We start from the raw sequence: 24387 nt of genomic DNA, 5'->3' as shown, positions 1-24387 counted from the left end.
TACTGAGTGATGAAGAAGATCATACAGAGCCTACCGAGCCTATATTAGCCAAGTATGTCAGAAGAAATCATGCATCAAGTCAAATTATAGGAGATAAGGATGATCCAGTGATGACAAGGAACAAACTGAGACAAAACACATGTCTGATATCTGAATTTGAATCTAGAATAGTAAAAGAGGCATTTAGTAATGAAGATTGGGTAAATGCTATGATAGAAGAGATTGAATAAATCAAGAAGAATGAAACATGGACACTGGTCCCAAGACCAAAAGAGAAAAATGTAATCGGTATAAAGTGGATTTTCATAAACAAGCTAAATGAAAAAGGAGAGGTCATTCGGAATAAAGCAAGACTAGTTTTCAAAGGTTATGCTCAAGAAGAAGGAATAGATTATGGTGAGACTTTTGCACCTGTGGCAAGACTTGAAGGAGTGAGAACATTGTTGGCATATGTTGCTTACAAAAATTTCAAGGTATATCAAATGGATGTTAAATCTGCATTTTTAAATGGTATACTAGAAGAAGAAGTTTATATTGAATAGCCTAAAGGAATTATTGAAGACAAGAATAAAGATCAGGTATGTAAGTTGAACAAAGCTTTATATGGTCTAAAGCAAGCACCTAGAGCATGGTATGAAAGACTGCACTATTAATTAATCAAGATTGGATTTATAAGGACAAGTGAAAACAGCAACATGTATATGAAGAATGATGAAGACAATGGAATACTGCTTTCAGCAATATTTGTTGATGATATTATTTTTTGTGCAAATGACTCTTTATGCAATAACTTTGGAAATGAAATGTGCAAAGAACTTGAGATGTCATTAATCGGTGAAATAAAGTATTTTATAGGTTTACAGATACTGCAAATGAAAAATGAGATTTTCATTACTCAATCCAAGTATATAAAGGAAATCTTGAAGAAATTTGGAATGGAGGATTCTAAACCTGTAAGTACTCCTATGACTACCAATTGTAAACTATCAAAGAGCGATGAATCTGCATCTATTGATGAGACACTTTATCGATCTATGATTGGATGTTGCAATATGTGGTTCATAGCAGACCGGATATAGCACATGCAGTAGGTATAGTTGCAAGATTTTCTACAGATCCCAAAGAAACCCATATGACAGCAATCAAGAGAATTTTTAGATACTTAAGAGGCACTGAAGATTATGGTTTAGTGTATAAAAAGAGGAATGATTTTGACTTAAAATTCTACACAGATGTTGATTGGGCAGGAAACATTGATGATAGGAAAAGCACAAGCGGTGCAGCTTTCTTTCTGGGAGACAGACTAGTAAGTTGGCTTAGCAAGAAACAATGATGCATTTCACAGTCAACAGTTGAAGTTGAATATGTCACTGCAACATTGAATTGTACCAATATAGCATGGATCAAACAGCTATTGGAAGGTATGAATGAGAAAATTATCGAGCCAGTAACTATATTCTGTGATAATACTAGTGCCATTAACATTTCAAAGAATCTGGTAATGAATTCTAAGACAAAGCATATCTCTATAAAGTATCATTATCTCAGAGAAGAATTTCAAGAGAAGAAAGTTGTGCTGGAATATATTAGTTCAAAGGAACAAATAGCAGACATTTTCACAAAGCCACTGCCAAAGGACACTTTTGAGTATCTCATAAGTAAGTTAGGGGTCCTACCCCTATCTAGTACTCACTGACAAAGTTCGTTGAAAGCATCAATTCTATGAATCTATAGAATAACTATTTATGATTTGATGTTGATTTACACACTTTAGGAGGTTACCTAAAGTTGTGCAGGAAAAAGTGATTGAAGACAAGTTGCTCTGACCGAGACTGAGATGATACATTTGTATTTTCAGCAAGAAAATTATTTCACAGTGGAAGAAATCATGAATTAGTTTTACTTTTTGGCATTGTTGTCAAAAGGGGGAGAAGACTAATAGGTGAAGATGGGAGAAGACTAATGACTGGGGGAGAATTCAAGGATAACAGGAGAAGATTAACAGCTTTCCGAATCCAAATCAATTGAAATAAAATCAAGTTGGTATTGCCATTAAAAGTTGGTTTTGCCATCAATGCCAAAGGGGGAGATTGTTAGCATTTCACAAAGGGAGATTGTTGGCGTTCCAGTAAGTTTGTTGGTATGAGGATATTGAGAAGGTTGTTGAAGATTGTGGATATAACTCAGAAAGGATGATTACTGTCTTAATAATATTATTTTGTCATTGATGTCAAGCAATTGATTTTCTGATTCAGTATGATGTTGCCATATCTTAATGAGTATGTTTTGATAAGTATAAAGATGTTGGTAAGTGACACAGAAAGAATGAAAATGAAGGGGAGTAATAAGTTATTCAATGGGCAACTATTACCGAGTTAGACAATGATGAGATTTTGTTGTTTTGATTATTTTGATATCCTATATATGAGTATTCTAAGAATGAGAAAAGATTTCATTCAATAGATGAGTTAAGGTTTGATATTGTTCTATGTTACTGAGCATGAAGCTAGTCAGTAAACACTAAGGTTATTGATATTGGTTAAAGAAGGCAGAATATCTACCAAGTAAAGGTTTAGTATTTACCGAGTAACAACCGAGTAATAACAGAATGCATTGGATGGATAAAAGCATTATTAAATGAAGGATGCCAATGAGCTGGAGATGTATAGATGATTGGTATGTTGTGCAAGAAGTTTGTTGAAGATCTACGACAATGAAAATACAGGAGTTAGATCTACAACGTAGATTGAACGGTCATAACCTAGCACAAGTTCCAAGGAAGGAATACAAGTTCCAAGGCGAGATAAAACATTTTCAGATCGAAAGATACAATGAACCTAGTCAAGTTTGAAGATCTGATTGCTAGGATTGATCATGGGAAATGTGATCAAGGAGATTTAGCGGTTAGGAATTGTTTATAAATAAGAAAATTGTTGATGAACAATATATGCGGGCAAATAGAAGAACAGTGATACTAGAGTAGTGATCACCGAGCACAGAAGATTGAATATCTGATTAAAGAACAGATTGAGAAGCCCAGGAAGGAGCAAGATAAGTCTTATGACAAGATTATTTTGAGCACATAGAATTTGCTTTAGCATTTCAGATGTGAAGTTGCAGATATATTTTATACTGTTATTTATTTTGTAAGTGACAGGAAATCTCTTAACCGAGTGGACCTAACAATCTTATTTGTAAATCCTCTAGCAAGGTAACATTCTGAATGAGTGTTTGAAATCCTTTGACAAGGTCACTTCTAACAAAGTGCAAGATTCTAACAAGTTTGAGGGAAATCCCTTAACGGGGTCACATCTAGCAATGTGTTTATATAATCTGTAACAGGATTGGCTTTTAACCGAGCATACTCTAGAAGGGTATATTTCTTAGTGGGTCTGAAATCCCACAGTGGTTTTTCCCTATTTGGGTTTCCACGTTAAATCTGGTGTTAAATGTCTTATGATGTTTTAAGTGTATCTGTTTATGAGTTTGAATGATTTACAGTCATAGTTGCATATCAGTAAAGGCTACCGAGGTTGAATCTGATGAATACATTGATTATTGATTTTTTATGATTCACCCCCCCCCCTTCTCATCTTACTAACAAAGACTCTCAGAGAGTATGCCCAATCGGATCACATGTGCCTATTTGAAGATATGCCTGCTCAAACAGGGAAGCCATATTGGTGCAATGTTGGATGCAGATGACAAGGATCCACTCCTACCAGTAAGTGGAGCTTATCTCCTCTTATACATGGAATGCATCATAGTCCTCCAAGATAAGACAGAAGAGTAGGAGGCAAGGATTGAAGGCTCACACCGGATCAATCAGTGAAACTCTAAGTTGCCTTAAGTGTATGAGATCAGAGATATGCACTCGATTAGCTAGGTAGATATGAAATGTTGCCAGTACATTGAAGGAAGGATATGTTTGTCACTTTGATAGACCTGTTAATAGGAGAATCGGTCTAGTGGTGCAGAAGGCAAAGTTGAAGCAGTCGTAGACAAAGAGAGCAACCAGATTGAAAATGGAGAAAGGTGTTGCCAAAGATGCAGACAGATGGAGATTGGTGAAGGCCGGTGACATAGTGTCATCAAGGTGGCTACCGGTATGTCCACCGGTAAATCTGACAAGGTGCAGAAGTGGGAGGCTCTAATCTATTGAAGATTTGCATGAGGTAGGTTGACCAGAGTGTTGATCGGTTTAGGTGTTCCATCGAAAGAGAAGCAAAGTGCAAGGTTGAAGATGGACCAGTTAGGGTATAACCGGCAGGGTTTGTGAACCAGTAGATGAAATTGGTTGTGTGGTTGGTCAGTGATCTTATCTAGACCGACACAGAAGACCTAGCAAAGAGGGATGTCAACAAAAGGGGCCACGTGGAGTTGAAGTGGAATGCATGCACAGGTCGGTATGGTGTGTCGGTGAGGTCATTGGTGGTTGGTCCAACATTGAATGACGATTGCGAAGCTCGAGGAAGGATGACAAAAGATTGCGACTCGAGATTCAGGAAACAATAGAGATCCAGGACAAACTTATCTAGCAGATCGAAGTGGGTGAAGGAGACCACATCATGCACATGATTGACCAGACACAAGGCCAAAAATAATGCTACCGACGGCTAAAGATAGAAGACGTGAAACACAAGGTAAAAAAAATGGCGATGCTCATTGATGGGGTGTTGATCATTTATCAAGAACATGATATTTGATTGGATATGATATGTCATGATGATCATAGAAGAGATCTAATGCAGATTCAGTGCATGGCGAAAACCCTAGCATGCATATGTTTGAACTCACGTTTAGGCAGGAAAGTATGGATATAAGAATGCTAATCAAAGATGTAAATGTTGTTGTTGCATAAGAAAGTGAAGCTAGTGAAGAGAGCTGATAAGTCAAGTTCTCAATGACAATCAGAGAAGAGACTGAGTGTGAGAGAGAGAACCAATTAGAAGAGTTCAACTAGAAAGAGTGAGGTAATCGGTAGTCTTCCATTAAGTCTGACAGAGGAGTGCACCGGTGGTGATTGAACCGGCCAAGAAGAGCTAGAGAAGATTGAAGAAAAGAGAAGAGCATAGTGATAGTCAATGCGAGAACTGGTAAGTTGAGAACCGACAGTAATCAGATAGTAGACAACTAACTGAGTGAAGAAGATCGGCGGTGGTTAGCAGCAGTGTGATGGAAGAGAATCGGCAAAGAGCAATGTACTGGCAAAGAAGAAGCGGAGGCTAAACCGGTAAGGTTGCAGCAGAGAGTGAGTTGCAGCAGAAGATATGGTTGCAGCAAAGAGAAGGTGAGCAGAGAACCGACAGAGAATTGGATAGAGGAGAACCTATGGAGAGATTTGCATGAGAGTTACAAAGTTCTTTTGTAACAAGGAGATTACTTTTGTATTTGACATATGATTTTGTAATCACTGAGTTGGAGCTTGGTACAAGGGTTGGTGCTCCTTGGGTTGGTGCCCTAAATGTTGTAACTGAGGTTTTCATTGTGAGGCTGGATTGGAGTAGTAGACTCCAGCAGCATTTCTCACTAAGGTTTTTCCCATCTTGGTTTTTCCTCGTACATCTGATGTTATGTGATGTCCCTTTTATGTGTGGTTGCATTTGTGTCATTCTCACATCTAACTGGTATGTTTGTCTTATGTTAGATCAGTTAACTGATATACACACATAGGATAGAAAAGGGTTAAGTTTGGAAATCATTGATTCACCTCCCCTCCCCTCTTAGTGGCATCTTGTGTTCAACAATTGGTATCAGAGCATAGGTTCCTAGTTGATAAGCTTTCTCTAGCTTGGGTAGATTATGGTATTTGAACACAATGGTTTGTTTAGTGTCAACCCCTACTCCTGTATTTGATGGTTCAAACTTTTTTGTTTGGAGTTGCAGGAAGGAAGTCTACCTATCCTCTTTAGGGTTTGATGTGTGGATGTTTGTTGTTAATTGTTGCCCTAGTCAAGTTAGTCCTCCCACGGATTTAGAAGCAGAAAGAAGATATCGGTGCAATGATGTAGCAATGAAGGCTATATTATGTGGGCTCTCAGATGATGTTTCCTCACAAGTTGACAGATGCAAATCGGCAAAGAGTTTATGGGACAGATTGAAGAAGATTTATGGAAATGAGCCTAGCACTACAAAACCGATTTGTGCAAGCAAGAAGGCAAATGTAACACATGTGTCTGCAGATGAAGATAGATTAATGATAAATAGCAGCAATGATGAAGAAGGAACCCACCTCTTCATGGCTTAAGAGTCAGATGATAAGAAGAACACATATGTGAGTGATCATGCAGATCATTCCTACCGGCATGATGTGTTTGGCAGTGATAGTGAAGGTGAAGAAGAAGATGAAGAAGAAATTCATCTTGAAGGAGAACTTGTAAGTGCACTCGAAGAATTTAGTAGAGTGAGAAATGGATACAAGTTATTCAAGAATCTTGCAATTGTGGAACAAAACCGGTTGATCAGATGCCTTGAAGAATCTAAGAAATGTATCTTAGAATTCAAGACTCAACAAGAAGACACCAATGAGTGTCGGTGTAAAGATCTAGAGTTTGAGCTAGAGGCCAAGGATAAAGAGTATCAACAGCTAGAAGGAGAAATGGAGAATCTTTGAAATGACCTTGAGAAATGTCAAGACGAGCGCAAGGTAAGAATCTGGTTTAATGGCAACAGTGATGCCTTGGACAAAATGTTGAAGAAGCAAAAGCACTCCAAGGACACCAGAGGATTAGGAAATGGTGTTGATGAATGCTCCACCAGCAAGAATTATTTGCCCTCTCGGGTGAATACTTAAAGCATAAAGTACAAGTATCAGATATGTTATTCCATTCATAGTTGTTGTTTTACACAAGTTACATTTGGAAGTATATAAAGATGTCGAGGGGGTGCGAGCGCCAACCGTCGCACTGCAACTACCACCCCTCGGTTGCCAACTAACCAACACAATTACAACTTAATTAACTAGTTTTATTTCCATGTACAATATTGCCGCCAACATCATTCCCCCCAAAAGAAAAGAAGTCATCTCTGGATGACTTAATACAAAATAGAGATGACATTAACAGAACTGCTGACGCCAGTCGAGCCCGAAACTTATACACCTGTTGCGTCCTCGCCTGAAAACCTTTTTCTACTGCCATCCTATGCTCAAGTGCAGATTTCACCATTAGTGCTTCCTTTGACACACAATCCTCCTGTGCCTAAACCAAACTTGTTTGCAAAACATGTTTTTCAGTCTCAGCCTCCACCAACTGCTACTCAAATGATACTGTCTCCCTAGCCAATTTGTCCTCGATAGCCACCGACGTTGCCCTCTCGGCATCCAACTCCTGGGTACGCTGAGCTAAGTCTCACACTAGTACTGCCTCCAACCTGGTGGTTAGCTCCTCTCGAGCCCTCTCTGCATCCACCAAGGCAACCTCACGTCCAGCCGAGAGCTACTCCAAGTTCTTCAAAGCGTATTATTCTTGCCTGGAGGTGGCCACAACCCACTAGCACAAAGGCTAGGAGACACCTCAAATCCTCCATCACACTCCCCAAAGGCTAATAAATGAATTGAATAACTCCTTGGTGTCATACAACTGCGTGGACCTACAATGCCTTCCCTCAAACTCTGTTTGTTCCCAACCTCCAAATTTGTCTCCCTCTACAGCTTATGGCTTCCCCGCTAATGCTTAGCTGCAAGCTTCTTTCTCACAGTACAAAAAACCACAACACTTACTGTGACATCTCTAATGCCCTTTTCCCAACTCCAACAAGTGTACTGTAGCTCAAAAATAAATTGGGGTCTGGGGGCAATGCCCCCAGCGGGGTCGAGGGGCAGCACCCCCGCCACCAACACCAATTTACAACCTTCAAAACCACACGGAAGTCCATGGCGCACATCATTTCTGTGATATTTTATGATGTCAAAACCCTTCTTCTCCACTCTAATTTTTAGTGTCCTGGCTCTAGATGTCATCGAATAATTTTTCAATCTGGTCATCGTCATTTTTTTTTTTTATTATTTTTTTTTATGTGTGTGTCCACTGTAATGTCCCCAATGGCACCCCGGCCATACAACCTCCCCGTACGGACACACCTCCAGCATACGGACAACTTCCCGTGTGATCAATATCCCTCCATCGTACGGATGTGTTTGTTTGTGCGGTGTACTTGGTGTGCAAGTGTGTGCAATCTCCTTCCTCCGCGTTGTTTCCCTTCTTTATTTATTTTCCTCTATTCGCCTCTTCGATTGTGCGGGTTAAAATAGTCACTGCACGGTGACCCCACGGTGCCACCGCGCGGTGGACACATGGTGCCACCGTACGGTGGGCACACAGTACCACCGCACAGTGCACCCGTGGTGCCACCGCACGGTGCACCCGCAGTGCCACCACACGGTGGACCCGTGGTGCCACCGCACGGTGACCCTGCGGTGCCATCGCACGGTGACCATGCATGGTGCCACCGCACGGTGGATGCGTGGCCCCACCGTACGGTGCACTTTGCCTTTTTTTTTTTTGCAAGCCGTACAGTCACTTGGCGTACGAGTTTTTTTTGTTTTTTGTTTTTTTTTTAAATTGTCTAGATTCGGCTTGGGTTTCGTGCCTCCATGATCGCCTTTTCTTGGTTTGCCTCGCCCGACGATCTCCCAATGTGGTCCTATGCCTCTCAAGTCACTTGCCCAGCCTCTCGAGTCCCCTTCCATCCTTTCGGGTCCCCCTCCAGGCTCTCGGGTGCCCTTCCGGCCTCTCAGGTCCCCTGAGCGCTTCACGTGGTAGGGTTTCAATTTGGACCCGTTGGTGTCAAGTCTATTTTCAGTGGCCATCCCAAGACATGGAACCACAAATTCTATAGGGACCACGGTCTCCTTCCTATACATAAGAAGAAGAGTAATAATAAAGATTTTGAAGGTTGCGGCCTTCCATACAAGGTTCCAATCATTGTCGACACAATTGATCTTGGGATTTTCTACGTCATCGAGGTTTGGGGCATCTCCCTTCCAATATTCTATGTATTTTGGCAGGTACACCTCCTCTGTTACTTTCTCTGGTTCCTCTACTTCGAGCCTGTAGCTCTGGAACATTTCATAATCTTCCATCTACCAATGGAAGAACCCATTCAATGACCCTATCTCATCCTCAGAGCACTCTCCTAGTTTGAGAATCCCTTCATCGTTGGGCTCCCTGCAGCCTCGTCCTTCATTCCTCAGGTTGCCTTCTCCTTCACCCTCCGATTTCGAAGATGATGCCAGTTCCTCACTAACTAACTATGTCCCGAGGTCTATGATAAACTTCCTTCTTCCATTCTCCATAGACAAAGTGTTCTTCTTCCAGTTGTGGGTGGCCTTAGCTGCCACCAGCCACCCTCTCCCTAAGATTGCATCATACCCTTTTTTCTTTAGTGGGATTACCACGAAGTCCAATATGAAGGGTTGCATCCCGATGGTAACTTGTTGGCCCATCAGTGTCCTGATGGGTTTGATTCCATGTTGATCTGCTTGGAGCAGATTGAATGTAGATGGCCACAGTGTCGGCTTCCCCAGCTTCCACCAGGTTTCTTCTGGAAGAACATTCACTCCTGATCCACCATCGACGATGGTATCATTTAGAATGGTGCCAAGGATACCCATCTCCACAATGGTCGAGTTCCTTCCAGTGTTAACTGCCAGCAGCATGGGGTCTATTGCAGACCCCCCAGGAACATCTCTGCGGTGGTTGGTATTGGTGCGTGGTTGGGAGAGATTATTTAGCAACACTGTTCGTAATTGAGGCATTGTCTGGAGGAGGTCGTGTACCTTCACAGGCACCTCCAGTTTTAATTTTAAAATTTGATTTAGTATAGCATCCTCTGCCTCCAGTCGGCTGGAAGTACTCATCGTACCCTTTGCCTTCGTCCTTTCTCGTATCTCTTTCTCAATTTCTTCTCGTGCTTCCCGTGCCCTTCACTTCTCCATCTCCGGGTCTGGGCACATTGCGTGTCTGGCTTGGGCGCGGGTTACGGCCAGCACTTCCTCTTCTTTGGTTTCCTCGACATTGAGCAAGTTGATGTCGGACTTCGGGCAGGTGGCGTCTTCGTGGTCTCCCGATCTGCACCATTTGCACAAATATTGTGTGGCCTCTCCCTTCGGGCAGTCTCGGGTGAAGTGCCCCCACTGGCTGCATGCTCTACATTGTACCATCGGTCGACCTTTGGAGTCGTATTGGATCCAGCTCCTTGTGTTGTTATTGTTGTTATTGTTGTTTCATCCTCCCCACTGGTTATCTTGGTAGCCTTCCGAGGTTGCATTGTTGTTCGCTTGTTGGCCCATACCCATTGGTGTGGACGTTGTGGCCTACTTCGTGAACAGCACCTGGTTCATTTGCGTATTCCGGGTTTTCATGTTGTATGGGCACTCCCTGGTGGAGTGTCCCATCACTTGGCAAATCTCACAGAATGCCTTTTTCGGGCAAGTACCCTTTGCATGCCCCTCCTCTTTGCACTCAGTGCACCATATGTCCCCTTCGGTCCGACCGGTGCTTCTCATTGTTTTGAATTCCCTCCTCATTCACTCCATGTCTTTCTGGAGTGCTTGCACCCATTTGCCAGCCTCATTGTCGATGTTGCTTTCCTATGACAAGTCATCCCCCTCGGACGAGCTATCCTTCTTCTTCTTTTTCTTCGATGTCTTCGTCTCGCTCTTGAGATCCATCACTCTATTGTATGTGTCTTCGTACGATGTAGGTGGAACGATTTTCATCTTTCTTTGGAGGGAATGTTTTAGTCCCTCCACGAACCATCGCTTTTTCAACCCATCTACTGGTTGACTCTCCATTTTTCCCAATAGTTCCTTCAGCCGCCAACTATAAGCTTGGACAATCTCATTCTTGTTTTGCTTCGTTCCATAGATCTCGGCGACTATTTCATTGTCATCTCTCAAGAGGCAGAACTCTATCCCAAACTCCTTCTTTAGGTCAGGCCATGTGCAGACTTTGGCCTTGTCCATATCTGAGTACCAGTCTATGGCCACTCGTCTCAAGGTTGCTGGGAATTGTGTTACCCATTCGTTTTGGCCGGTAACACCATTCGCTGACCATATGGTTTCGCACGTTCGACAATGGCGGACAGGATCTTCCTTCCCGTCGCCATTGAACTTCAGCAGTTTTTGTTTACTGGCCATCCCACCGCTCAATCTCGCTCCTCTGGTGCCTTGTGTGCTTGTACCTGGTGATCCTCTGCCTCCGCCTCTTGCACCTGACCCTCCACTCATGGGTCCTCCAGAGAAGGTTGTTGACCCTGAACCGAACAAATTGCCTCCCGTACGGTACCCTTGTGCTCCCTCGGCACCGTCGGCCGTACCGTCACCTTCAATCATCTCCCTCCGGTTGTCCTCCGAAATGGACAAATTCTTTATTAGGTCTCTGGTAGCGTCGATCAAGTTTAGATTTCGCCTTGTTTTTTCCACCAACTATTCGCGACTTCTTACCCTACAGTGGTGGTATTCAGGCGAACTGTAGAGTTCACCTTCGGCACCCTCCGTGACTCCTAGGTTCCCTTCAGGCAACCCTACGACAATGTAGAGAGTGTACTTCTCTTCGTCTATCTCTGCCTCCGCAACCTCTGTGACACCTCCTGGGTTCCCTTCGAGCAACCCCTCGGTCGGTCGTCCCTCAGTAAGCTGCCTTAGCCTACGCCTTCATTCTACTTGCTGCTCCAGAATCAAGGCCCTCTGCATGACCTCCCACTTGTCCATTTCTGCTTTTTTATTTCTATCTTTATTTAATACATTGGGCATAAATCACTTCCGTACATAGCAAGCACATGCCTTGTACACAAATTTTTTTTCCTTTCGGCCACAATTTATCTCAACATTGTGCCGGGATTATTACAGGGTTCAATTTCCCCTTCGTCGATTGCCATCACGCTCTACGTCCCATGATGATTGTTTTGTTTGTGCGTCGGCCTCTAGTTAATCTCACTGACGGGTAGGCCCCTCGTGTCTGTGCGCCATCTGCGTCTTCCGTTCCCGAGTACGTCTAGGCAACCGTGCCAAATGTTTGCCCTCTCGAGTGAATACTTAAACCATAAAGTACAAGTATCAGATATGTTATTCCATTCATAGTCGTTGTTTTACACAAGTTACATTTGGAAGTATATAAAGATGTCGAGGGGGTGTGAGCGCCAACCGTCGCACTGCAACTACCACCCCTTGGTTGCCAACTAACCAACACAATTACAACTTAATTAACTAGTTTTATTTCCGTGTACAATATTGCCGCCAACAAGGATGTCCCCCACAATGACATTATGTTTGTCTCCTCTAATGGAGATAACAAGGGACAAATCTTCACAGTCCGAAATTCTCCCCAGAAGAAGGTTGATCTAGCCTCAACTGGTGAAGACATGGAGTCAAGGATGAAGACTGGTGCTACAAGAAGGAGAAACAATACAGATCCCAAAGGAAAAGGAAAGATGGGAGAAGGCATCTTCACCAGAAGCAAGAACAAAAGAAGACAACATAGAAGACCTCCTATCGGGAGAAGACAAGGAAATGCTACCGCCCACAAGACAAAGTAAGTGTGGAAAAAGAATGGATCAAATGGGAGAACTGCAGAAAGTGAACATCCCATGATCCATCCTCGGAGAAGCAGTCATGGAGATACTAAATTGGTAAGATCTCCACATGCATGGCAGAATAAAATTGTAATTCTTGTGCCATTGTTTACCAGTTACTACTTCTCTTGCAAAGATTATGGTCATAAGGCAGATGAATGCATAAAAGGTCTAGAAATAAGAATGTAGTTTGTCCAAGAAGTAATGCTTATGGCCATAGTATGTCAAGTTGTAGAAACATGCATAAATCTTCTCCTATGTATAATAAGAAGAGTCCATAAACTGCCTCAATAAATGCAAAATATGTATGTTATAATTGCAATGGATTTGGGCATAGAAGTCATGAATGCAAGAATAGGAAAGTTTAGTCACATGACAATCGGTATAGCAGTTATGCTCAACATGGAAATGGATATAGAGCATATCAAAGTTAGAGACCTGCATGGAACCAAAGGAGAATTGTCCCTGCAAGATCAAGAGGTCCACCGGTTCCAGTAACCAGTTACAATAGTGTGACCAGAAGAAGATGGTCAAATCGGTTTAACAGAAGGTCCTCCAATCATGCGGTTGGCATGAACATTGTTTGCTTCTTCAACAATTCTTCTGGTAGTAATGCAGAATCCGATAGAGAAAGGACCAGCCAGCAAAATAAGGTAAGACCTGCTCCCAAGACTGAAAATGGGAAGAAGAATGAGACCAAGCAAGTATGGAAGAAGAAGGAAGAGAGTAGGACCATGGACCAGCATTGTGCACTCAAAGCACAGGTGATATCTCCTAAGGCTTAAAGGAGATGTTGGACCTTAGGAGGAGTAACACATTGATAATATTATTCACCCCCTTAGTGAAAAGGACAAATGGAAGAACAGGTTGTTGTCGACATAAAGGAATAAAATGAGATGAGAAGTGTGTGTAGTGGTTGCCTTGGCTACACACCTACAGATGAGAGATGAATCACTATTGCATGTGTGAATGGATGGAAAATTTGCAAATGGGATTGGAAGCAAATTGACACAAGAAGACAGGAGTTAGAGGAAGGTGCTCTGGTAGAGGTAATGGACCGGTGCAGGAAACCGGTATGTGCAGTATGGTACCGATATGAATACTAACCAGTAGAGCAGGTTATGTAAGTCAATGAGGTCCAGGATCATTGCATTAACTCTGATAGCATGGATTGAGGTGTTTATGTCTTAGGTGGTACTGGAAATGTCTTGAATGACATATGTTGGCCCAGTAGTTGATCTTGTATGCATGCATCCTTTGTGGGTTAACCGGTTTGTTTTATGGCATGATAATGATATTGTATGGCATTGTGTACACTTAGGATCATGTCATATGTTGTGGTGAAAATTATGGAGTTGATAGATCATCAGATTGATCACATATGCATAGCACAATCGGTATAAGGGGCAGGTTGGCTCCGGTTTAGAACCTAATAGACAAATGAAGACCTGATATGTATGACTCAGGGGGAATTTGCAACCATGTTTTATGATTTGTATCAGACTTGCTAGACTCAGGGGGAGTGAAAACGTCTATGGATATATCGGTATGTTTGTGTCTTTGGAAGTGTCTGGGGTTGTGAGATATTTCAATGTTTATCCAATTGAAATCACAACTGGACCATCAGGAGTGTTGTCTACAAAAAGGGAGAGTTACCTGCACAAGAGAACATACAGTTGGTATCGAAGAAGATGCAATTGGTATCAGTGCCAGCTTCAACAATTGATATCAACAAATTGGGGTCAGAATAACTTCTGCATATCAAAGGAGAGATGATGCAATCTGATCGACAGGTAAGTTTTATTCACTGATACATGTTCTTTTAATTGGTTTCAGACTTGTATATGCAATTGGCATCCGGTTTATATATACACTTGGTTGCTGAGAAATTGGTGTCAGTTGGTGGTTAAGCCCTCCATCTCAAGTGTTGTAAATTGAGAGGATGAAATGTATGGTGGTCAAAGGAGGAGAAGCATCCGGTAGAGAAAAGGGAGGATAAAAACCATGTCAGTACCCTTTACCATTGTTGTCAAAGGGGGGGAAAGAGAACCTGTAGTATGTCAAATACTATATGTGTTGACATCAATGCCAAAGGGGGAGATTGTTGGCATTGTGTTGTCATTGATGTCAACCGGTATAGGATGGCAACTGGTATGGGAGATTGATGAGCAGTGTTGTCATTGATGCATATTGGAAATGGTGTCATTAATGTCATCCAGCATAATGGTCATTGGAGTCACTGGTACACAAGTCAGTGTTGACTTGTGTTGAAGGCATGGATTGGAGATCGGTATGTGTTTTGTTGGCAGTGCATTGTTGCCAACCGACAAGTGGATCTGCAAGGTGAGCTAATGCAAAAGTGCCAACCGGTATGATGTGTGGATGTGAAACAGAAGGACTCCCACCGGATAAAGATGCAGTCACCAGTTGATGAGAAGACTCTCAGAGAGTATGCCAAACTGGATCACATGTGCTTGTTTGAAGATATGTCTGCTCAAACAGGGAAGCCATATTGGTGCAATGTTGGATGCAGATGACAAGGATCCACTCCCACCGGTAAGCGGAGCTTATCTCCTATTATGCATGGAATGCATCATAGTCCTTCGAGATAAGACAAAAGAGTAGAAGGCAGGGATTGAAGGCTCCCACCAGATCAATTGGTGAAACTCTAAGCTGCCTTAAGTGCATGAGATCATATATATGCACTGGATTAGCTAGGTAGATATGATATGTTGCCAATACAGTGAAGGAAGGATATGTTTGTCACTTTGAAAAACCTATTAATAGGAGAACCGGTCTAGTGACGAAGAAGGCAAAGTTGAAGCAGTTGCAGATAAAGAGAGCAACCAGATTAAAGATGGAGAAAGGTGTTGCCAAAGATGCAGACAAATGGAGATTGGTGAAGGTTGATGACATGGTCTCATCAAGGTGGCTATTGGTAAGTATGTCCACTAGTAAAGATGACAAGGTGCAGAAGTGGAAGGCTCCCATCTATTGAAGATGTGCATGAGGTAGGTTGACAAGACTGTTGACCGGTTTAGGTGTTCCACCGGAAGAGAAGCAAAGTGCAAGGTTGAAGACAAACCGGTTAGGGTATAACCGGCAGGGTTTGTGAACTAGTAGATGAACCCGATTGTGTGGTTGGTCGGTGATCTTGTCTGGACCAACATAGAAGACCTAGAAAATGTGGATGCTGACAAAAGGGGCCACATAGAGTTGAAGTGGCATGCATGCACAGGTCGGTGAGGTTGTTGGTGGTTGGTCCAACATTGAATGGCGAATGTGAAGCTTGAGGAAGGATGATAGAAGACTGTGGCTCGAGATTCAAGAAATAGCAGAGATCCAAGATAGATTGATCTAGCAGATTGAAGTGGGTGAAGGAGACCACATCATGCACGTGATTGACTAGACATAAGGCCGAAAATCATGCTACAATGGCTAAAGATAGAAGACGTGAATCACAAGGTAAACGGAATGGCGATGCTCATTGATGGGGTGTTGATCATCTATCAAGGGCATATTATTTGATTGGATATGATATGTCATGATGATCAAAGAAGAGATCTGATGCAGATTCAATGCATGGCGAAAACCCTAGCACGCATATGTTTGAACTCACGTTTAGGCGGGAAAGTATGGATATAAGAATGCTAATCAAACATGTAAATGTTGATGTTGCATAAGAGAGTGAATCTAGTGAAGAGATCTGATAAGTCAAGTGCTCAATGAAAATCAGAGAAGAGACTGAGTGTGAGAGAGAGAACCGGTTATAAGAGTTCAACCAGCAAGAGTGAGGTAACCGGTAGTCTGTCATTAAGTCTGACAAAGGAGTGCACCGGTGGTGATTGAACCGGCCAAGAAGAGCCAGAGAAGATTGCAGAAAAGAGAAGAGCACAGTGAGAGTTAGTAAGAGAATCGGTAAGCTAAGAACCGACAGTAATCAGATAGCAGACAACTGACTGAGTGAAGAAGATCGATGGTGGTTAGCAGCAGTGTGATAGAAGAGAACCGGCAAAGAGCAGTGTATCGAAAAAGAAGAAGCAAAGGCTGAACCGGTAAGGTTGCAGCAGAGAGTGAGTTGAAGCTTAAGATAAGGTTGTAGCAAGTAGAAGGTGAGCAGAGAACCGGTAAAGAATTAGATAAAGGAGAATCGGTGGAGAGATTTGTATGAGTTACAAAGTTCTTTTGTAACAAGGAGGTTACTTTTGTATTTGATATATGATTTTGTAATCACTGAGTTGGAGCTCAGTGCAGGGGTTGGTGCTCCTTGGGTTGGTGCCCTAAAATCAAGGTTGGTACTCCTTGGATTGGTGTCCTAAATGTTGTAACGGAGGTTTTTATTGTGAGGTTGGATTGGAGCAATAGACTCCAACATCATTTCTCACCGAGGTTTTTCCCATCTTGGGTTTTCCTCATACATCTGATGTTATGTGATGTCCCTTTTATGCGTGGTTGCATTTGTGTCATTCTCCCATCTAACCGGTATGTCTTACTTATGTTAGATCAGTTAATCGGTATACACACATAGGATAGAAAAGGGTTAATTTTGGAAATCACTGATTCACCCCCCCCCCCCCCTCAGTGGCATCTTGTGTTCAGCAATCATAATGACAATAATTGCACTCTTCTATATACGTTGACATCCTAGTTCAAAACTATCCAACACTTTTGACGTCAATGACAACATATGTTCAACAATTATTTTATCATAATCAAGGCAAGGGAAATTCTATTGGTTGTAATAAATAATTTAATACATGTACAATACATTCACAAAGCTTCACCATGTAATACTTTAATGAGATCAACATCTGTGCTTCTCTAGAAGTGAACTATTGGTGTAACCTCTCAAAATATATTTCATGCATCATGTATTCTATGCCTCCAACATACAAACTTAAGGAAAATTAATTACCACCAAACATAATACCATGGGTCCAAACAAGGTCCCAAAATACCATAATAATATTCTTCATGCCCTCACATGTTTCAGGTCATCCTAGAATAGAAAATAACTCTTACACAAACATCTTTGACCTCTATTGTGTAATTTAGAATAAGTAACTTCCAAGCACTTCCCCATGAAGCACTAATTGAATCTTAAATCCACTAATAATAGAAGATTCTCCATGTACACTATGTAACCCCCTCATAAATGCCTCATATGATAGTATTTTCATGACCTTAAAGAATAACTTGTTTACTTGCATATGTTCCTACCCTCATATGGGCATCCTATTTTCCCACTTTGTGATTCTTACAGATACAATTAAAATATATTTTTATAATAAATAAGTTAATTTAGACCTTGTGATATGGAAGGTTAATAATATACCTAATATTGTTGTCCCCTGTTCACATGGATCAAAGTTTCTAATAATTATGAGTACTATTCATAGAATTTTTAAATATTTGTCACATGGGGTTATTAGTTTTTCTCATACCATGGGATGGTAGTTTTTCCTTTGGAATTCATTTTATGGCTTCCCTCTTTGACTCTATAAATTTTATGCCTTGGATAGTTATTCCATGGGGTATTATGCAATTTGACCACTATTATATTATTACAATGCTATCAAATTGAAGGGAGATGGCTTGATGTATTGATGTAACATTTTTATTGGATTAACAAAGACTTATCCTTTGTTTAATAGTGGAGTGTTTTTTTTAAATGGTTCTCCACGTACATCTAGTGCTATGAATTTATTTTTTGTGTTTGTTAAAATTTGGTTTCCAAATTCAAACCTCATTTTAAATCATTGTTAATCATATGATATTATAATTTGTATTTCATATTTGAATACTAAGTAAAAAATATTTTACTATGGTAATTTACCCTATTTTATCAATATTTGGTTTTATATCATCAATAATAATAATCATTTTGATCCCTACCGAAAGCCAAAGGTTTATGATTCCAACAAGTTATGTCATTTCCATAGAAAAGGGCCCTTGGTGATGAGCCCAAACTTCTTGGAAGAGTGGAGCTAGGTTTAGAGGTTCCATATCTAAAAAAAAATTGAAAAATCTCAAAACAGAACAATCAAGAGTAGCTTACTTATTTAGAAAGGCCACCTATAATTGAGGATCTTCCCCTTCCTTGGGTCTACATGTTGGTCATCTATTATGTAAGTTTAGGGACACCTACAAATCTTAAGCTACCTTATACTTCATCTTTTATTTATATCTACTCTAGACTAGTATTGGTCCTTACCCATTACAATATTATGTTGTGTATTCCTTTTCAATTTTCTCAATCCCTTAATTTTCTCTTTCATCTTGAATCTCAAAACCCTAATGTATAGGATAGTTTTATTTGTGTGTTGTTTGTAAAACAAAATCATGGTTCTATCAATAGCTCCCCTATCATACTCCTTATAACAAGAGAAACAATATCTATACCAGAGTCCAAAATAAACTTTCCATAGATCTATTATACTTAGATCCAAAAGAAAAAGTAAATAGATTTAGAGCCACAATGCATAGATAATTAAAAAGATCAAAACTAAAAAAATATGATCATTATGCTACAATCAAATAACTCTAAAAGAAAAGGGGAAAGAGTAACAATAGAATTACTCACAAGGATATCCATCTTTCCAAGAGGGGTATAACACTATGACTGTTTTGGGGTTCAATTATGGAAGGTCTATTATAGCATGTCCTATAATGGTTTATCCTACATCTCCACTTGCACATCCTAATGTGTTTGGTTTTTCCCTTAGCTCATTGTTGTTCATAATCCATTGTGATGTCAATTTGTTAATTTGTTTTATGTACTTCTCAACTAGGACCATATTTTGTATCATTATCACTATCTCTAGCCTAGAGCGCCTCACATTTAACCTCCTCCTACTCAACCTATTTTTCATCATCTTTCTCCTCCTCTACCTCTTTTGCAACTTGGGCCACCACATCTTGTCTTGATATTCCTTTCCCCATCCACCAATGAATACCCTAGGTGTCAAGGGGGTTTATCTTGCCTATCCTAAAGGTGCAACTCTAGCCTCTTGAATACTCTTGTAAATTCTCAACACTACATGCAAAATTATAAGTAGGACCTCTTATAACCACTGCAATGCCCTACTAATAGAAAATGCCTCAATTTGACCCCTCCAATCTATCAAGTAGGTGGTCCTTCAATAAACATCCCACACAACATCAACATTAGGCGAGAGAGCTCTCATTAAAATAGAAATAGAAAAATAATGATGGCATTGGTCATGCTCTCAATTGTCTAGACTCCACCAATAAAATAAGTCAACACATCCCACCTCGCTATTCAAAGAATTGCAAGATCACAAATGGCCAAGAACCTCTATAAATGAATTAAATGCTTAAGAATTCACTTGATAACTAGTAAGGGATTGTTGATGGTCGAACCCCCTAGTCTAGCAATCCAATAAAATTCACTATAAATTCAAGCCAAAATGTCAACACCCCCACACAAATACTTGACCATTCTCTATAGCCTAAACTATGGGACTAGTGAAAACAAAGATGTGAGCTCCCTTGTTATAGATAAACCTAGTAACAATGAGGCTAATAATCACCTTCTGGAGCATTGAAATTGCTAAATAGGTAACTAAGTGTGCGAGATTTTGAGGACTAGATATTTAATGGATATCTTCAAAAGGAACATCTAAATCTACCCTCTATGTACTACTTAAAGAGGAATTGCCTAAAGGACTCCTAAAATATAATAATGCTCATGAGCCATACTCCACGCATAAAGACCCTATAATCACCCATGAATAAAACCTAATTTCAAGAAATATTCTAACAATCGAAAAAAGGGTGGTAAAACTAAAAATTTAGCAATCTAATTGAGTGTTCATTACTATAATAGGGCACAAACACAACTTCATCACAACAAAACTAATCTAAAATTATGAAAAATATGTGAAATTCAAAAAAAATAAAAACACCTTCAAATTCCTAACCTAGTCATAAACAGTCTAACCCAACCCATTCAAAATTCACCAATCATACATTGTGAATCTAGAAAAGTATTTTTTTAAGAAAAAAAAAAAAAAAAATTCAGGAAATGTGCACCTATCCTCATTCCCATCCTATGCACCTTTCGTATATGCAATCCTCATCATGTACCCTCCCTCTCAACTGCTCATATTCAAAATGGTCATTGTTTATACAAAACTCCAAAATCTCACAAATTCTTAAACTTTTCTAAGTGTAAATGAACCTTGAAAAATCCTTTTTAATTTATAAGTGGGACTAAAGTTCCTTGTTGCAGGTAGGTACTCAATATGGAGCAACTAAAATAAATATTTGTATAGCTAATATGTCCTCTTGTCCTTATTTTTATTGAATATTTTGATCAATAACTTATTTAAACTGCATTCTATAGATAGCTTAAATTGTCCTAAATTAAATAAATTATTATTTATTTATTATTTTATCCTGTTTCCTCTATTAATTAAATGAATATTCTTATTTATTTAATTAATTAATTATATTTTTCCACTATTAATTAAATAAATTTCAAATTTGCAAGATCGTGAAGGATAAAAGGCGAATGGAGTCATGCTTATCAATGTGTGAGGTATAATGTTGTTCATTTTATTTGCATGCATTTCATTTAGAATTCCATTGGTTTTGTTGAATGATTTTGTAGATTCTAGGGTTGTGGTTGGGCTATTTAGCGATTCACAATGGGTTCAAAATTTAGCATACACACATTCCAATCAGTTTAGTTGTTTATTTTGCTTCATCCTTACAATTATAGAAGCAGGACATTGAGACAAAGTAGATATAAGTATGTTGAAGTCCCTATGTCACTTTTCAAGAAACGACACTCACCAAGTATTGTAGGATGCTATACTAAGGAAGCAATATGTAAGTGCTCAAATCTATAGGGCATGTATAGCAAGTTCTATGATAGCCAAAACATAGCACGAGTCTACATAGTATGAAACATTAAAAAAAGGCCATCAATTGATAACTCGAAGATAAAAACTAAGACTCCCAACATGTTTGTAATGTTGGTCCTATGTCATTGGCTGGGGAACTATCTTGTGTTATTGCTAAGAGAGATTCTACAATGGCATTGATGGATGGACCTCTAATGGCGTGAATGTGTTAAAAAAAATCATCTTTTTTTTCTTGAATTTGACATCCATTTGCACCTCAAAATATTATATCTATTATTAGATATAATATTTTCAATATAAGTTGCACATAAAAAAAAAGAAATGTCCTCATCGACACTATCCATTTCTTCTCTTTATCACCCAAAAATAAAATAAATAATGTATAAATTAAAAAAATTATGAATTCATTTATGTAGTAAATAAATAATTTCAAAATAAGATAAAAACAACTCTTCATCCATTTGATTATCTATTTATTTGTTCATGTGTTTGTAGTAATTGAAATAGATATTGAAACTTAAAATTTATATAGAAAAATTAGTATAACTCTTCAAGTGAAAGTAAGAGTAATCATTTATATTCATAAAACTAAGAATATTGATTTGTATTCTTGTCATTGTTATAATACTATAACACAATTTGTCTTCGTTAAATTTTGGCATTGTTTAAATAGTCATATACTCAAGATGTGAAATAAATAATTTATTAAATTGTAGATAAACTAACATAATATCTTAAACATGTCTCTATAAGATGCTTAGAGATACCATTCTCAAGGTGTCTAAATTCAACATATCTCTATTTCTATTAGATGGATTTATTTGTGATCTCTCTATTTCTTTTAGATGGATTTATTTGATCAACCTTTTGCGGGTCCCTCCATGCTTGACTCTCCTTTTGTTGAGCCTAATGATAGTATTGCCTGGACTGTGGTTTCTAGCAAACGAAAATGAAAATCTTCTTCTACCCCCCAAAACCCTCTTGGTTAGGGTGTTTCTCCCCATTCTTGAGTTGGGTTTTGGGTCATCTCTAGTTTAACAAGGTCTTGTTTTCCTGTCTGACCTTATTTTTTAGGAGTTTGTACCCTTGTAAGTTGTCTTTACCACCTTTGGACTATTGTATTAAGGATCAACACCCTTATTTTTATTGTTTCTTTAATAAAAAACAACACCCTTATTTAATTATACTAAAATAAAGAACAATCTAATTAATTTGGTTAATTAATTATAATTATGAAATTCTAATTTATTTATTTAGAATGATAGCTCAAAAAAAAATTCACCTACTTACTTCCACCAATAACTAAGAATTACTACCATTTAAATAGTCAAGCCAAATAAAAAACAATTTACCTTTTAACCAGTATTCATCTAAAACAAACATTTAACCTTCCGCATGAAAGAACAAAGTGGAACTTGAACTATTTTAAGTCATCTACTTTGATTTTAAGGCCCACAATCAATATTAGCATGTGTCCTAGTTCAACGCCAAACAAGTTCAAAGAAATATTGGGAGACTTAAGAGAGGCTAAGCATCATTGTTCTTGAACAAGCAACTCTTCTCGAATCCTTCCATTGAGAGAATGCCCATTTGCAAATGCTACAATGAACCTCTTTGAAATACATTTGTTTTTGTCCTTTAAGCTCCTTGACCCATTCCAAGAGACTCTCTTCCACCCATCATCTACTTACTACTTGCCCAAGAAGGAAAATCAATGCCCTAATGCCCTACTAGACCAACTGCTGCCAAATCCACAAAATTGAATTGACATTGGCATTCGATCAACATAAATTGACACATGTTTGACATTGGCATTCGATCAACATAGATTGACACATGTACTTGATTTTGATGTATACAGTGACAACCTGGACATCCTCAATATGAGTGTATTGTTTTATAGAAAAGGAATGTTCCATCAAAGACACATTGCTAATCTTATTAATAATTATGTCTAGCTAATGTTCTTTCACCCTTTACTTAACTCATCCACCAATATAAGGTAACTCATCCACCAATATAAGGTGTTCTAGGAGAGATCATTGAATCAAATAACTCCACTCTTTTGCTTTAGTTCCAGAAATTCTTTAAAGACTATTAAGTCTTATTTAGTTGACTTCGTCCAAGAAATGTAATCATTATGTTTAAGGTCTACAAAATCTTTGAGATCTTCAAGATGCGTTTAGTTTACTTTGCCCAAGAAATGTAATCATGATGTTTGGGCACTACAAAATCTTTGAGATCTTCAAGATGCCCTTAATACGAGGAAAGCTAGAGGTGAGCTTGCATAATCCTTTGATATCATTTTATTTTGGTTGCATTTGATGATTGTATTTGCATGTTGAAAAGCTCTAGCCTTCCTACGTAAACCCCACAATTAAAGGTTTACGCTCTTGCTTGAAAACTGTTCATCTAAAATTTTGAAAGTAAAACTTATTTCGTGTTAAGTGGTGATGAGAGGACACTAGTGGGTGTAAATCTGAGCAATTTCTTTTTTAAGACTTTGCTAAGCAAGAGAACGATCTGCTACAAACTTAAAACCCAATTTTTAAGTGAATTTTATGATTTGGTAGATGTTACCAATGTGTATATAAAACTTAAATTGGTTTTCTTCATCAAATTTCTAATTTGAGTTAATATTATCTATACAAGTCTTCCACCACTTACAATTAAGGGTAAATTTGTTGGAAGAATTTTAGTTGTTTATTTGTTCCATTAAGTACTCGGATAGAATAAGAGAATACATGAATCCCTTAGCCATAGATTATGACAGGTCAAAAACAAATATAAATAAGATCTCAAGATTAACTCCACAAAGGGAGTTACTCTGTCATTAATGTGAAACACGACTAAAACATCCTCATTAACCTTAATATGTTCCACAAATTCAATGAAAAGGGTTGAATCGTGAAAGAATGATGTT

The sequence above is a fragment of the Cryptomeria japonica genome, chromosome 8 (assembly GCF_030272615.1).
Source record: "Cryptomeria japonica chromosome 8, Sugi_1.0, whole genome shotgun sequence".
NCBI lineage: Eukaryota > Viridiplantae > Streptophyta > Pinopsida > Cupressales > Cupressaceae > Cryptomeria > Cryptomeria japonica.
This window is presented reverse-complemented; position numbering follows the sequence as displayed.